The sequence below is a fragment of the Nerophis lumbriciformis genome, linkage group LG27 (assembly GCF_033978685.3).
Source record: "Nerophis lumbriciformis linkage group LG27, RoL_Nlum_v2.1, whole genome shotgun sequence".
Taxonomy (NCBI): Eukaryota; Metazoa; Chordata; class Actinopteri; order Syngnathiformes; family Syngnathidae; genus Nerophis; species Nerophis lumbriciformis.
In genome coordinates, this window is record NC_084574.2 from 16,555,001 (window position 1) to 16,568,919 (window position 13,919).

The 13,919-nt window shown below is 39.7% G+C and overlaps 1 protein-coding gene across 2 annotated transcripts in view; it reads left to right on the forward strand.

Annotated features, from left to right (window-relative positions):
* Window positions 1-2,062: 2,062 nt before the first annotated feature.
* Window positions 2,063-13,919, forward strand: part of pnpla6 (patatin-like phospholipase domain containing 6) — a 58,256-nt gene continuing 46,399 nt past the window's right edge. Inside the window, exon 1 of one of the 2 annotated variants that reach the window (XM_061922766.2) lies at window positions 2,063-2,259. The gene's annotated coding sequence lies outside the window, so the exon portion shown is untranslated. The remainder of the gene's footprint in view (window positions 2,260-13,919) is intronic. The other variant, XM_061922765.2, reaches the window with a different exon arrangement.

Sequence of the window (13,919 nt, forward strand, 5' to 3'; positions counted from 1 at the left end):
TTTTTCATGAGCTGTGTACTAGTATTATATGTCTGGGTGGGGGTCCTGCTTTGGAAATAATGTGTACCCCTTTCAGATATCGCATTTAGTTCCCACTAAAACATGGGTGTCAAACTGGCCCGCGGGCCAAATTTGGCCCGCCGTGTAATTTCATTTGGCCCTTGAGGCAATATCAAATTAACACTAGAGCTGGCCCGCCGGTATTATACAGCGGCAGTGCCGCTGTAACACTGCATTCACCGCTAATACTTATACTTGCCAACCCTCCCGATTTTCCCGGGAGACTCCCGAATTTTAGCGCCCCTCCCGAAAATCTCCCGGGGTAACCATTCTCCCGAATTTCTCCCGATTTCCACCCGGACAACATTATTGGGGGCGTGCCTTAGAGGCACTGCCTTCAACGTCCTCTACAACCTGTCGTCAAGTCCGCTTTTCCTCCATACAAAGAGCGTGCCGGCCCAGTCACATATATGTATATATGCGGCTTTTACACACACAAGTGAATGCAAGGCATACTTGATCAACAGCCATACAGGTCACACTGAGGGTGGCCGTATAAACAACTTTAACACTGTTACAAATATGCACCACCCTGTGAACCCACACCAAACAAGAATGACAAACACATTTTGGGAGAACATAATGATAAATAAATGATAAATGGGTTATACTTGTATAGCGCTTTTCTACCTTCAAGGTACTCAAAGCGCTTTGACAATATTTCCACATTCACCCATACTGATGGCGGTAGCTGCCATGCAAGGCGCTAACCAGCAGCCATCAGGAGCAAGGGGTGAAGTGTCTTGCCCAAGGACACAACGGACGTGACTAGGATGGTAGAAGGTGGGATTTGAACCCCAGTAACCAGCAACTCTCCGATTGCTGGCACGGCCACTCTACCAACTTTGCCAACATCCGCACCGTAACAACATAAACACAACAGAACAAATACCCAGAGCCCCTTGCAGCACTAACTCTTCCGGGACGCTACAATATACACCCCCGCTCCCACCAATCCCTGCCCCCCGCCCCTGCCCACCAAGTTAATGTTGATATTTACCTCAGAAGGCTGCAAATATAAAAGAGGCATTACATTTTTTATTTACATTTTATTTAATATACCATTGATGTTTTTTTTGTTTGTTTTTTGAAAGTTGATTTTGCAACATTAAGTTATATAAGCGTTGCTTGTTCCATATTCAGTGTTAAAGCAAATCAGTGTAGCAAACTCAGCAATAATTAACGTTTTATTCATGCACTTTCTCTTGCAACTTCAAGGCTTGAATGTTTGATTCATTCATTATTATTTTATTTTCAAATGTATTATTAGCCTGTGGAAAAAGTTTATTTTGATATTTACCTCAGAGGGCTGCAAATAGAAAAAAGGCATTCAATTTTTATTTAAATTTTATTTGATATGCCATTGATATTTTTTTTAAATTATTATTATTATTTGAAACTCGATTTTGCATGTCCCCCGCCTTCCGCCTGATTGTAGCTGAGATAGGCTCCAGCGCCCCCCGTGACCCTGAAGGGAATAAGCGGTAGAAAATGGATGGATGGATTTTGCATGTCACTATAAAGTTATATAAGCCTTGCTTGTTCAATATTCAATGCAAAACTTGTTTAGGTCCCTATTAAAAGGTTAATTTGTTCAACCTTGGCCCGCGGCTTTGTTCAGTTTTAAATTTTGTCCCACTCTGTATTTGAGTTTGACACCCCTGCACTAAAACATTCACATGTTGCACAATGAGATGTAAATATGGGATTATGTGTACATTCCTGTAACTTTCTGTTTGTAAAATAGATCTTTATTAGTATTTCTTTAATATAACATACTTTTATGATTACGGTTCGTGTTCGGTGAATGCGCTTATGAAACTGGTGGGGTTCGGTACCTCCAACGAGGTTAAGAACCACTGATTGTAATGTTTGCTAAATATTGGAACGTTTGTCAGAAGCTTCACTCGTGTGATAGAACAAGGTAGCTGTCAATCATTATTTCCTACCCAATGGCGAAACAACAGACTACCTCAACAGCCATTGGCCAACCAGGCCATATTTACATCTATATGGGCTGACGTCCCGCCTCTTCACTAACATCGTGCTGTGATTGGTCCTTCAGTTTAGCTTCTCCATTCTTGATTGGGTTAGCGTCATTGCGGAAACAAAAGGGAGGAGTTCCATCAAATGTGTGTTCAATGTTCAGTTAGGTTATCTGACAAGTCATTGACGGAAAACCGGAGTACATCAGCTGAGGTAAAGACACTTTCTTAATAATTAATGTTGTGAATGCGTTGAAAATAGGCGTTTTCAATCTGAAACATACAATTGACGTAGAGTTCCCCCACGAGTGTTGACGGTGCAAAGTACAGTTCACCGTCCAAGGGTGAATAATGATGTTTATCTGAATACCTAGTGTGTGTACAAATGAAAGACGCATGCGTAATATGTCACAACATCTATATATAGTCGTGGAGGTTTTTTTTACTCGTGTATCTATAATATGCACAATATCAACAGTGGACCGCTATCGGTAGCATCGACCGCTAGCTTATGTTGTCAGCGACTAGCAGCCAGGTGCCCTCTGCCCTAAATGCAAGGTGTTGGCTCTTGTTTACATTCTCAAACACACTCATATCGCACAACAACACACGAATCTCCAACACTAAATACCATATCACCCTCTACTGAACACGTTCAGTGTCACCAATGTGCTTTCCATACGGCTAGCGAGATGCTAACATTGCTAATTTGCAATATAGGATGACTGTTGGGCAGCACGGTGGGGCAGGGGTTAGTGCATGTGCCTCACAATACGAAGGTCCTGGGTTCGATTCCCTCCCACCTCCAAATACATGCACCTGGGCATAGGTTGATTGGCAACATTAGAAATGGTCCCTGGTGTGTGAATGTGAGTGTGAATGTTGTCTGTCTAGGGGGCGACTTGTCCAGGGTGTACCCCGCCTTCCCGCCTGAATGCAGCTGAGATAGGCTCCAGCACCCCCCGCGACCCCGAACGGGACAAGCGGTAGAAAATGGATGCCTATGCATCAGCAGTCCCCAACCGGCACCGGTCCGTGACCCATTTGCTTCCAGGCCGTACAGAGACATGAAATAATTTCTAACAGACCGCATTTTCTCCTACTGAACTATCACCAGTCCCACCAGACACATCAATACGCTTGATCATAGATGTATTATAAAACTCCTGATAGGAAGTTCCATCCAGCCATCTTCTTCCGCTTATCCGAGGTCGGGTCACGGGGGCAGCAGCCTAAGCAGGGAAGCCCAGACTTCCCTCTCCCCAGCCACTTCGTCCAGCTCCTCCCGGGGGATCCCGAGGCCTTCCCAGGCCAGCCGGGAGAGATAGTCTTCCCAAAGTGTCCTGGGTCTTCCCCGTGGCCTCCTACAGGTCGGACATGCCCGAAACACCTCCCTAGAGAGACGTTCGGGTGGCATCCTGACCAGATGCCCGAACCACCTCATCTGGCTACTCTCGATGTGGAGGAACAGCGGCTTTACTTTGAGCTCCTCCCGGATGACAGAGCTTCTCACCCTATCAATTAGTGATGGGTCCGGCAACACCGATGCATCGGCGCATGCGTTGAGCTCATAAAGCAAAACCCTGTGTCGGTGCGCATACCGCTTTTAGAAAGTCACGTGACCGATCATGAGCTGTTTTGGTCACGTCACCGATACGCGAACTGTGTCGCACTCCCGCCTCCTCTGTGTCCTGTGAGCGGGTCTTTTCTACAGCCGGAGAAATGATAACTAAGAGAAATCGTCTAAAATTTAATAGGTTGGAAAAACTGTTTTTAAAATAAAAAAAAATGTGTAAAAAAAAAAAAAAAAATCCCAGTCCACAAGCATCCTCATTCACAACACGTTCTCTTAGTTTTCCATGTTATGATACATGTTAACATTATTTATTGACTGTATCTAAAAAAGATAACAATATATTTGTATTTAAATGAAGATATGAAATAATCCTAAATGAAATACAATGACTTGGTTTATATTATTGTATATACTAGGTCATAAAATCAGTGTCAGTTGAGTCGGTCCGTAGGTTGCCTGTAGGGATTTTTTAATGTCCAGCAGATGTCAGTATTTAGTGACACAGTATCGACACAGTATCAATACAGTTTTGCTATGTGTCGAAACGCTTCATGACGCCTTATCAACCCATCACTACTATCAATCAATACATCAAAGTATATTTATATAGCCCTAAATCACAAGTGTCTCAAAAGGCTGCACAAGCCACAACGACATCCTCTGCTCAGATCCCACACCAGGGCAAGGAAAAACTGAATGAGAAACCTTGAAGGGGACCGCAGATGTGGGCACCCCCGCCCTGGGCGACCGGTGCAATGGATGTCGAGTGGATCTAGTTAATAATGTGAGAGTCCAGTCCATAGTGGGACCAGCCGGAGATCATCTTGAGTGGAGACAGGTCAGCATCGCAGAGACGTCCCCAACTGATGCACAGATGAGTGGTCCACCCTGGGTCCAGACTTTGAACAGCTAGCGCATCATCTGTGGTCACCAAATCTCTGCCCCCCATCTCCACGAAGGAGAAGGGGGGCAGAGCAAAAACGAGACGGCAGATCAACTGGTCTAAATGGGGGGTCTATTTGAAGGCTAGAGTATACAAATTAGTTTTAAGATGGGACTTAAATGCTTCTACTGAGGTAGCATCTCTAACTGTTACCGGGAGGGCATTCCAGTAATATTTGTTACATCTTTGTTACATGGGACAATGCGCATTAATAAACATATAAAATGTAAAGATGCCAAATCGTAGCCAAAAGCTAGGTCCCATCTGCAGTGCGCGGCAGGTTGATGACCTAAGATCAGGGCAGGTCAGGAACAAAGTGACCATAGTAGTTTAAGTGCATAAGGCAGATGAGAAGTGCTAAATTGTTGCATATAACAATTGTGCTGAAGGAAGTAATAACACATTTTCTTTGGCCTAGTAAGTTAAAGTGCTGGTATTATTGCACATAGTCCTATTACATGAGTTGTTGGCAATAACAGATGTATTTACGCATGGACAATTGGACCAAAAAAAGATAACATTAGTGTATCTACGTGTAAAGAATATTGCACAAAATATGAATACATAACTTTTAGAATGGAAATAGAAATACACAGAAGTCTATTGGAACTAATGGCAAGTATGTCTAGCTTCATTATATATCCAAGTGCTTGTCCCTGAATGTGACGTATCACCTATAACCCATCAGATACTTAAGCCAAAAAAAAAGCTTAATGCTAGCAAAAATGAGTAAAAAACAAGTTTATGGAGAACTTTTTTGCACTAATTCAACGTTATGGTGAGTTTTTTCATGTATTAATTTTTCATGCACGTATTTGCTGTATTTATCTGCCACACGTGAAAGGCCGGTCTGTGAAAATAATGCCTACATTAAACCGGTCCCTGGTGCAAAAAAGGTTGGGGACCCCTGGTGTACATCACCTCCTGCTGCTCAAAAATTACTATTCATATGCATACAGTATATCTTACATATATATCACGAAGCGGTCAGTAAGGCAGGGGTTGCACAAATATGTACAACTATTTTGGCTGGAGTGAAATATGAGCACCACCAACACCTTCCCTCCCCTTATTGGGTTATTTGCAAGGCTGTGCTTATTTACATATCTCTGCCATCTAAAAACAGCACAGGACGTGTTTCTACCTCATTTTATTTCCACTTCTTTCAAGTTTGCATCATGGCATGCAGAGTCCCACTTCAACGCTTCATCTAACCTACCAACCCCACATTACAAGTCTATTTTCCCAATATCCTCTTACACAAGTCATGTTTGTGAATGTGTGTGTGAATGTGGAAACAGTGTCAAAGCCAGTGGCGGGCCGTGCGTTTTCCACCTAGGCCTTCAGTGATGTCCGACTTCAATGATTACCTCTCAAAATACACATGACCATTGCTGGAGAAATACTATACAGAAACACATTTACGCACTACTGGTCATTGAATCACATCAACAGTGTACATAACGGGTTATTTTCTGGCGCATTTAAAAATCAATAAACCCGCATCAACAATTACAACATATCTTATGCGGTACTGTCAAAATTAAAATTGCATAAAACTAGGCATGTCCGATAATGGCTTTTTTGCCGATATTCTGATATTGTCCAACTCTCAATTACCGATACCGATATCAACCGATACCGATACAGTCGTGGAATTAACACATTATTATGCCTAATTTGGACAACCAGGTATGGTGAAGATAAGGTCCTTTTCCAAAAAATTAATAAAATGAGATAAATAAATTAAAAATATTTTCTTGAATAAAACAGAAAGTAAAACAATATCAAAACAGTTACATAGAAACTAGTAATTAATGAAAATGAGTAAAATTAACTGTTAAAGGCTAGTACTATTAGTGGACCAGCAGCGCGCGCAATCATGTGTGCTTACGGACTGTATCCCTTGCAGACTGTATTGATATATATTGATATATAATGTAGAAACCAGAATATTAATAACAGAAAGAAACAACCCTTTTGTGTGAATGAGTGTGACTGAGTGTAAATGGGGGAGGGAGGTTTTTTGGGTTGGTGCACTAATTGTAAGTGTATCTTGTGTTTTTTATGTGATTTAATAAAAAAACAAACGATACCGATAACAAAAAACCGATACAGATAATTTCCGATATTACATTTTAAAGCATTTATCGGCATCTCTACATAAAACATATTAAACGTGAAAAAATAAAGAAAAAAAATATCTGAACTCACAATCTGTAGAACCCATTAGAGCTTCCGGGGTTGGCCGACATCGTCTCACAAAATGTAGTTTCTCTTTAAATATCCTTCTTGAAAACGACCTTGCAAATATATGTGTTGTCTTGTCTAATCATAAAATATGCAGATGAGTTGGCTGAGTTCTTAAAAGTTTACTCCACAAGGTGCTCATCAAAAACATCCCGCGGCTACTGCGCACGCTCTTCACTACTGTGGCATGCTTGGTAATGGAGTTCTTATGTTACCTAGCTCATAACCTCACAATATATATCTGCCTTAGGCCAGCTAGAAGGCCTTACTAACAACAACTCATGATCTGATTGGCTATCACAACTGTCTGCCAACTGTATGTCCCATTCACTTACAGTGCACAGATGCCTGCATTGTTGATTCTGAAGGCTTCGGGCAGATTTGGTACAGCATGGCAACATAAGCTAGCTGAATTCTGATTGGATAAAAACTCTATAACCTAAAAACAACAGCACTGGAAGGAGCATAATATGACATGAAGAGAATATGAATACTTTTTAGATATTTAGGGAAAGTAAGTAAATAAATACTTTTATCTTTAATTATGATTATGATTTCTGGTTATGTTAGGCCAGCAGAGAAGGCCTTGCTGGCCCTGACGGCACCACCACTGGTCAAAGCGCTTTGAGTACCTTGAAGGTAGAAAAGCGCTATACAAGTATAACTCATTTACCCTTTGTGTTGGGGTCTTCTCTGCACAGTGGTGTCAACACACACTTTGTTGTTCATAGAGAACAATAGATGTTGGCCTTGTGGAAGAGAGACATTGCTTGGAGGCCAGAGACAGGCTCTTACCTCATTTCTAGGGGGCAATGGGCCCATGTCTTTCATTGCAGTGCTATTACTGTACCACACACACAGCATAGCTAAAACACTTAAATTTGATGCGCGTGTCAAGAGGAAAGTGCACTTTCTTTGACCACGGTGGCTCATTTCCCCCCAAAGTGCTATATGCAGAAAACGGCTGCTATTTAAATTCATTAACTGACTTTGGTTGTCTTTTCATGCAGCAGACAACTCGTATCACATACAGATACAGTTCAATGAATATACATAAGGCAAGAAAAAACAGTTATTGTATTGGTTTTATGGCTGCAAAGATTATTCAGTTTTGGAAAAATGCTTCAATTTCTAGTCTATTGCTTTGATTAATCGTTTAATGAATGCGACTATTAAAAAATGTATGAACTTCGGACCGCAGGGAGTGCCTGAAACTTTAAATAAGCCAACATAGTTTCCACACGGCCACTGCAATGTGCAGTTTATCATAAAGTTAAAGTACCACTGATAGTCACACACACACTAGGTGTGGTGAAATTACCCCCTGCATTTGACCCATCTCCTTGTTCCACCCCCTGGGAGGTGAGGGGAGCAGTGAGCAGCAGCGGTGGCAGCAGCACCCCCCGCAACCCCGAGAGGGACAAGCGGTAGAAAATGGATGGATGGATGAATGAATGTGACATGGTGATACTCACTTGTAAGACACAAGTTGTAAGTTGCAACAGCAAGTGGTGCTCGGCTGATCAGCCGAGCGCATCGTAGCTACACCCGGCTGACAGAAAAATCTGATTTCTACTCGCTTTTTTAACCCTAGATGGCCTAAGGAGAGCAAAACGTTGATTATGTTGTAGATATATACTTGCAAGGCCATTTTCAAGAAGGACATTTCAAGAAAATGCCGGTGAAATGGTTTGTCCGCCACTTCCAATCAAGTCTACAAAGCTATGAGCGGTACTGCTGGCTTCCGGCTTCCAATGGGTGCTCCAAATTAGGAATTCAGATATTTTATTTAAGTTTTTACAATTATTTAAATATGACACTACTACGTAAAGATATGTTTTAATTGCTGATGCAGGTTTATTTATATTTAAATGCCCGTTTTGTACACTATTGAGGCGATTCAATGCGTAGTAGTGTGCAAGTGTGTTTCTGTATAGTATTTCTCCGGCCGTGGTCATGTGGTGACATAAATTATGGTATTTTAAGAGATATTTATGAAAGTCGGACTCAGAAGGACAAGGCCTAGGTGAGAAATTCTCAGCCCGCCACTGAGTAAATATGTAATTTATTTTTGTGGGAGTCTTATTTTGTCAGACAGGTCGAAGGGAATAAGCGGTAGAAAATGGATGGATGGGATGGAAGGTTGTAACGCTCAGCAACGTTATTGTGATGGTCAAAAGTGTGCACTTGATTATTCTGGTGCACTCTGTGTGGGAGATGAAAATGTTAACAAAAGTACTTCCGGAGTACGGCTGCCGTCCTGTCTTCAACGGTTATATTACTAGACTCTAAGTTACAAATAAATTATATTATGCCTACAAATTAAAATACATCGATTCATAATCAATCAAATCAATTATTTTACCCAGTTCTAGTTATCTGTGTGGCAGTGTTTTTTTCCCGTATTAATGCACACAGGTCAAAAGTGCAATTTGAGTGATAATGATGTCTAGGGCTGCAACTAATGATTAATTTGATAATCGATTAATCTGATGATTATTACTTCGATTAATAATCGGATAAAATAGACAAACTACATTTCTATCCTTTCCAGTATTTTATTGGGGGGAAAAACAGCATACTGGCACCATACTTATTTTGATTATTGTTTCTCAGCTGTTTGTACATGTTGCAGTTTATAAATAAAAGTTTATTAAAAAAAAAAATTGCCTCTGCGCATGCGCATTGCATAGATCCAACGAATCGATGACTAAATGAATCGCCAACTATTTTTTATAATCGATTTTAATCGACTTAATCGATTAGTTGTTGCAGCCCTAATGATGTGCATTTGTTAGAAAAAAAAGAATGGTTATGGCAAGCAGAAACATTATTGTAAAGTTTTTCACAAAATACGCATTGAACTGTATGGAATGGCCTCAATCTCGTTACCTTGCGTAATGACAATAAAGCTGATTCTGATTCTGATTCTTCTGATTCTGAAGTTGTAAGATGTTTAATGCAATTACACGATTAATCGATAAATGACTCGATTACTAAAATAATCAATAGCTGCAGCCTGCAGCATTAATTAATATAATTAAAATTGGCATTCAAGCTGAGAAATTATGAGCTCTAACGGCTGACAGATGAAGCCTGCTCTCTCGATTGCAGCAGCATCCTGTTCTGTTGTTTTGTCACTGCGTCTTACTTCATGCAACATGATGCTCCCCTTACAGGCTGTCGGTAATTCATTTTCGTTTCTATACAGCAATTTAGAGACATTTTACCCATTTGCTGATGACAAAGATCAAGCAGCAGCCAGCAGAAGGGCTTCAGGCCCATCATCGTATGTCTGACATCAGTGTCGAACCGTGACATTGTTCTAGTTGGGAAACAAAGTCAATTCAATATGAATTTAGCCTAAGCGAGCAATTTGTGGCTTTTTATCTGTCCACAGACACAAGCTTATTGTCCCGCCACTTAGACAACATATGCCTGCGTCAGCTAACTCAGGCCGCTGGTATGTACCAGACTGGATGAACATCCGTAATGATTGCTTAAGAGGACAGTAGCCGTCGGCAGGAAAGATCCATTGCAGTACGAACAGGGAAACGGTGATGCTGAAAGTAATTTATGACTACAGATAGATACCTATGTCTGTTTTTTGAAAATTTACTTTTTAGTTGCCATCAAAACATTGGCATCGCCAGAACTGGTACATTTTAGTGAGTAACAACATCATCGCAAAGGGAGCTGAATGGAGGGGGATACCATCTGGATGGGTTTATTATCTGTTATCCAGAATGGTGCCTGTGTTTTCATGTGTGGGACAAAAGCTTGGCTCTGTGTCCTCTGGTTCCTGCTTGTGCTGTGGGATGCAATCATTTGACTCTTCGGTGTTCCTCGCTCTCATCAAAGGGATTTAACCCAGGGATTACCTCGGTTTGTTTCAGCATTTTGTCAGGAATACAGTCTTGTAAGTTGTCAACATCTCTATAAGCCTTTTCCAAAGCTCTTACTTAATAACAGTTGTCCATATGGTTTGCAAATGTTCAAACACTACCTTATCAGCAGCACATTTCCTCGTTGTTTTATTGCACAAATGATATAAAGCAAAGATATCATAAAACAATAGGGCTGCAACAATGTTCATTATAAAAATTTATCGACAGAGATTTGTTATGGTTGACAAGTCATTTGAATAATATTCTAATTGATAGATTGCCAGGAATGTTTATGTGTGCACTTGTATTCCTTTAGGTAGATACGGTAATTGTAGCTAAATAACACGAACACTTCTGGATAAAATAATTTTGCACCAAAAGTCATGTTTACAGGATTTCTTTTTTTTACTGTGGTCATATTCTTCGTGTAATAAAGTAAAACCATTTGTTTTTCAGTAATCTACGTTTATTTTAATACAATTGAATTGACTGTAATGGGTTTTGAAACTGAGTTAAAATCAAGTCGCAGACTTATGATGTACAGCAGATCATAAGCAAAAATTGTTTGACTACGCGACTGATCAAAAAAAAAATCACTGACTCGTCGACTATTAAACTAATCGTTAGTTGCAGCCGCCTAAAACATCTAAAGTGAAACTGATTGACTTTATTTGTTAACATTTCAAAACAAAATGATACGTTGGTTTTCTTTATTAATTAGTTTCAAAAGCTCTGACAAAGATCAGATGTTATGTAAACTAAACACGTTTCCTATAAAATAAAATATACATCCAATTAATCAGACAAAACGCTTTGCAGAGAATAATCACAGTTTTCCATGATGAAAACAATTTCAAGTAGGGTGATGTGGCTTAGACGGCCGTCCAGCAACTTGAGGGTTCCAAGTTCGAATCCAGTTTTCGCCACCCTAGTCACAGCCGTTGTGTCCTTGAGCAAAACACTTAACCCACCTGGCTCCCAGTGCCGTTCACACGGGTGTATGAATGTGTATGAATGTTTGGTGGTTGTCGGAGAGGCAATAGGCAAAAACCCGTCAGTCTACCCAGGGCAGCTGTGGCTACAAATGTAGCTTACCACCATTAAGTGTGAAGGTGGAGGGAATGAACGATGGGTTGTCACTCAGTTCTCTCTGTAAAGTGCTTTGAGTGTCTAGAAAAGAGCTACATAAATCTAATTCATCATCATCATCAACTACATACAAACAATGAATTAAATGGACAAATAAACATTTAACATCTTTTTTACCTTTTGAAAACCCTTGAAGACTGGCATACTTTGCTTATAGATATTTCATTAATGCATTAGTGTTTCTCACCTCATTTATCAAAGTGCTGGCAACTCTTTACATGGGATTCTTTTTTCGGGCACTCAATTCCCTGAAATAATCCGCGGGCAAACACACTCGTCTGTTATGCGCAGTGTTTTTGTACAACAACTGAGACAGTATGCAAAAACCTACACATTTTTTTGCTGAAACCCAAATCATATAAAAAGTTGGTTGTACGAAACCAAAGTACGAGAGACCGACTGTTTATCGGAACATAAATAACATAAATATCAGGCATAATTTGTCTGTCTTTTATTTTTTAAATTTAATTAAATTTTTATTTTTACTTTTTACAATTACAACATAATTACATCAGCAGATACGGCATATACACATATGATACCAGTATTTATTATTTAAATTATATTCAGTAAAGTATATAAGTTATAGCGACTGTTTACCAGCCCGCTAATTAAAGGAGTGTGCAGAGTTTCATGTTTTGTGATTCAATCAAATAACAACGTGACACAACGGTGAATAGACAGAGATGAATGGACACGAAGAGGAAAGATAAGATATTTCTGGCAAAAATCCAAACGTTGTGTAAATATAATAATGACGCGGATGGCCGCCAAGATACTGTGCTCTCTTGTTCTCGTTGTATTTTTTTTTTTGGTTTTGTTTCTTGCATTGAACAAAGAGTGCACAGTCTATCTGTGTTAAACATACTTGGCCAATAAAGATGATTCTGATTCTGAATAGGAGACTTATTATATTAGTAAAGAGGAGCAGGCAGCGGGCTTAAACATTTGCATACTTTCTGTAACATCCAGGAAGAAATAATGTCTCATCCATAAACTGCATGAAAGAGCCCAGAATTTAAATATTTACATATTTGCAATATTTTAGGGTTCCTCATGAGGAAACTTTACAATGCATTAAATCCATAAATTGTTATAAAATTGTATAACATTGAGTTGATGAATGAATTAATGAAATGAGTTTATTTCGGTCATATAATCAAATCAATCAGATGGCGAGTCATTATGATGTAGAGAAATACCATATTTTTTACAAATTTTCCCAGGAGAGTGGATACAATTCCCATATTTTGAAATGCAAATGGTGATGCTGCTCCTAGGCACAGGTAAGGTAATAAAGGTGTTTGTTAAATCCCCTGATGTTGTTTGGTGCTAAATTAACCACAACATTAGTGCCCCATTAAACATTATGTCACTGTTGTCCAACGTTTTCTCAAAACAATGTTAAAAAAACAACTTAAAGCCTAGTCCAGCTGTTTGCTGACTTGTATTATTCATGTTTAAATAACTTTTACTGCAAATGAATATCGGCTCCAAATATCGGTTATCGGCCTTCTTGGCTACTAATAATTGGTATGGGCCCTAAAAAAAACTATATCGGTTGATATCTACAAAGTACCACTGTGTTTGGAATGTTGCAATAATGGCAACTTTATTTACCGAACTCGCGATGTTTTACCATGTCAACAAAACTGTCATACAGTGTAAAAAGAAGTTAACCACTGTAAAATAAAACTTTACAAAATTAAAATGAGGCATGACGGAGACATAGTGACAAAGGAAGTGGATGGGAAGGTATGCTACATGCCACATTCTTTTAACATAATATAAATAAGTTAACCCCTACATAATGAACCATATTTTTACTTGTGAACTCACCATTAACACTGACAGTGACAATATGCATGAAGGCACATTAAGATTTTAAATTCTTAATTAACACTTATACTTTAATCATCTACTTTTAGTCTCTATCATTTTCGCTCAGTCTACATTGATTCAGAGCAGCAACACTTTCCTATGTAGCAATCATTTTTTCTCGAAAAGAGTTCTTTAGATTTGCGCTACAGCATTGATTCTCAAACTGTGGTATGTGTACAACTAGTCGA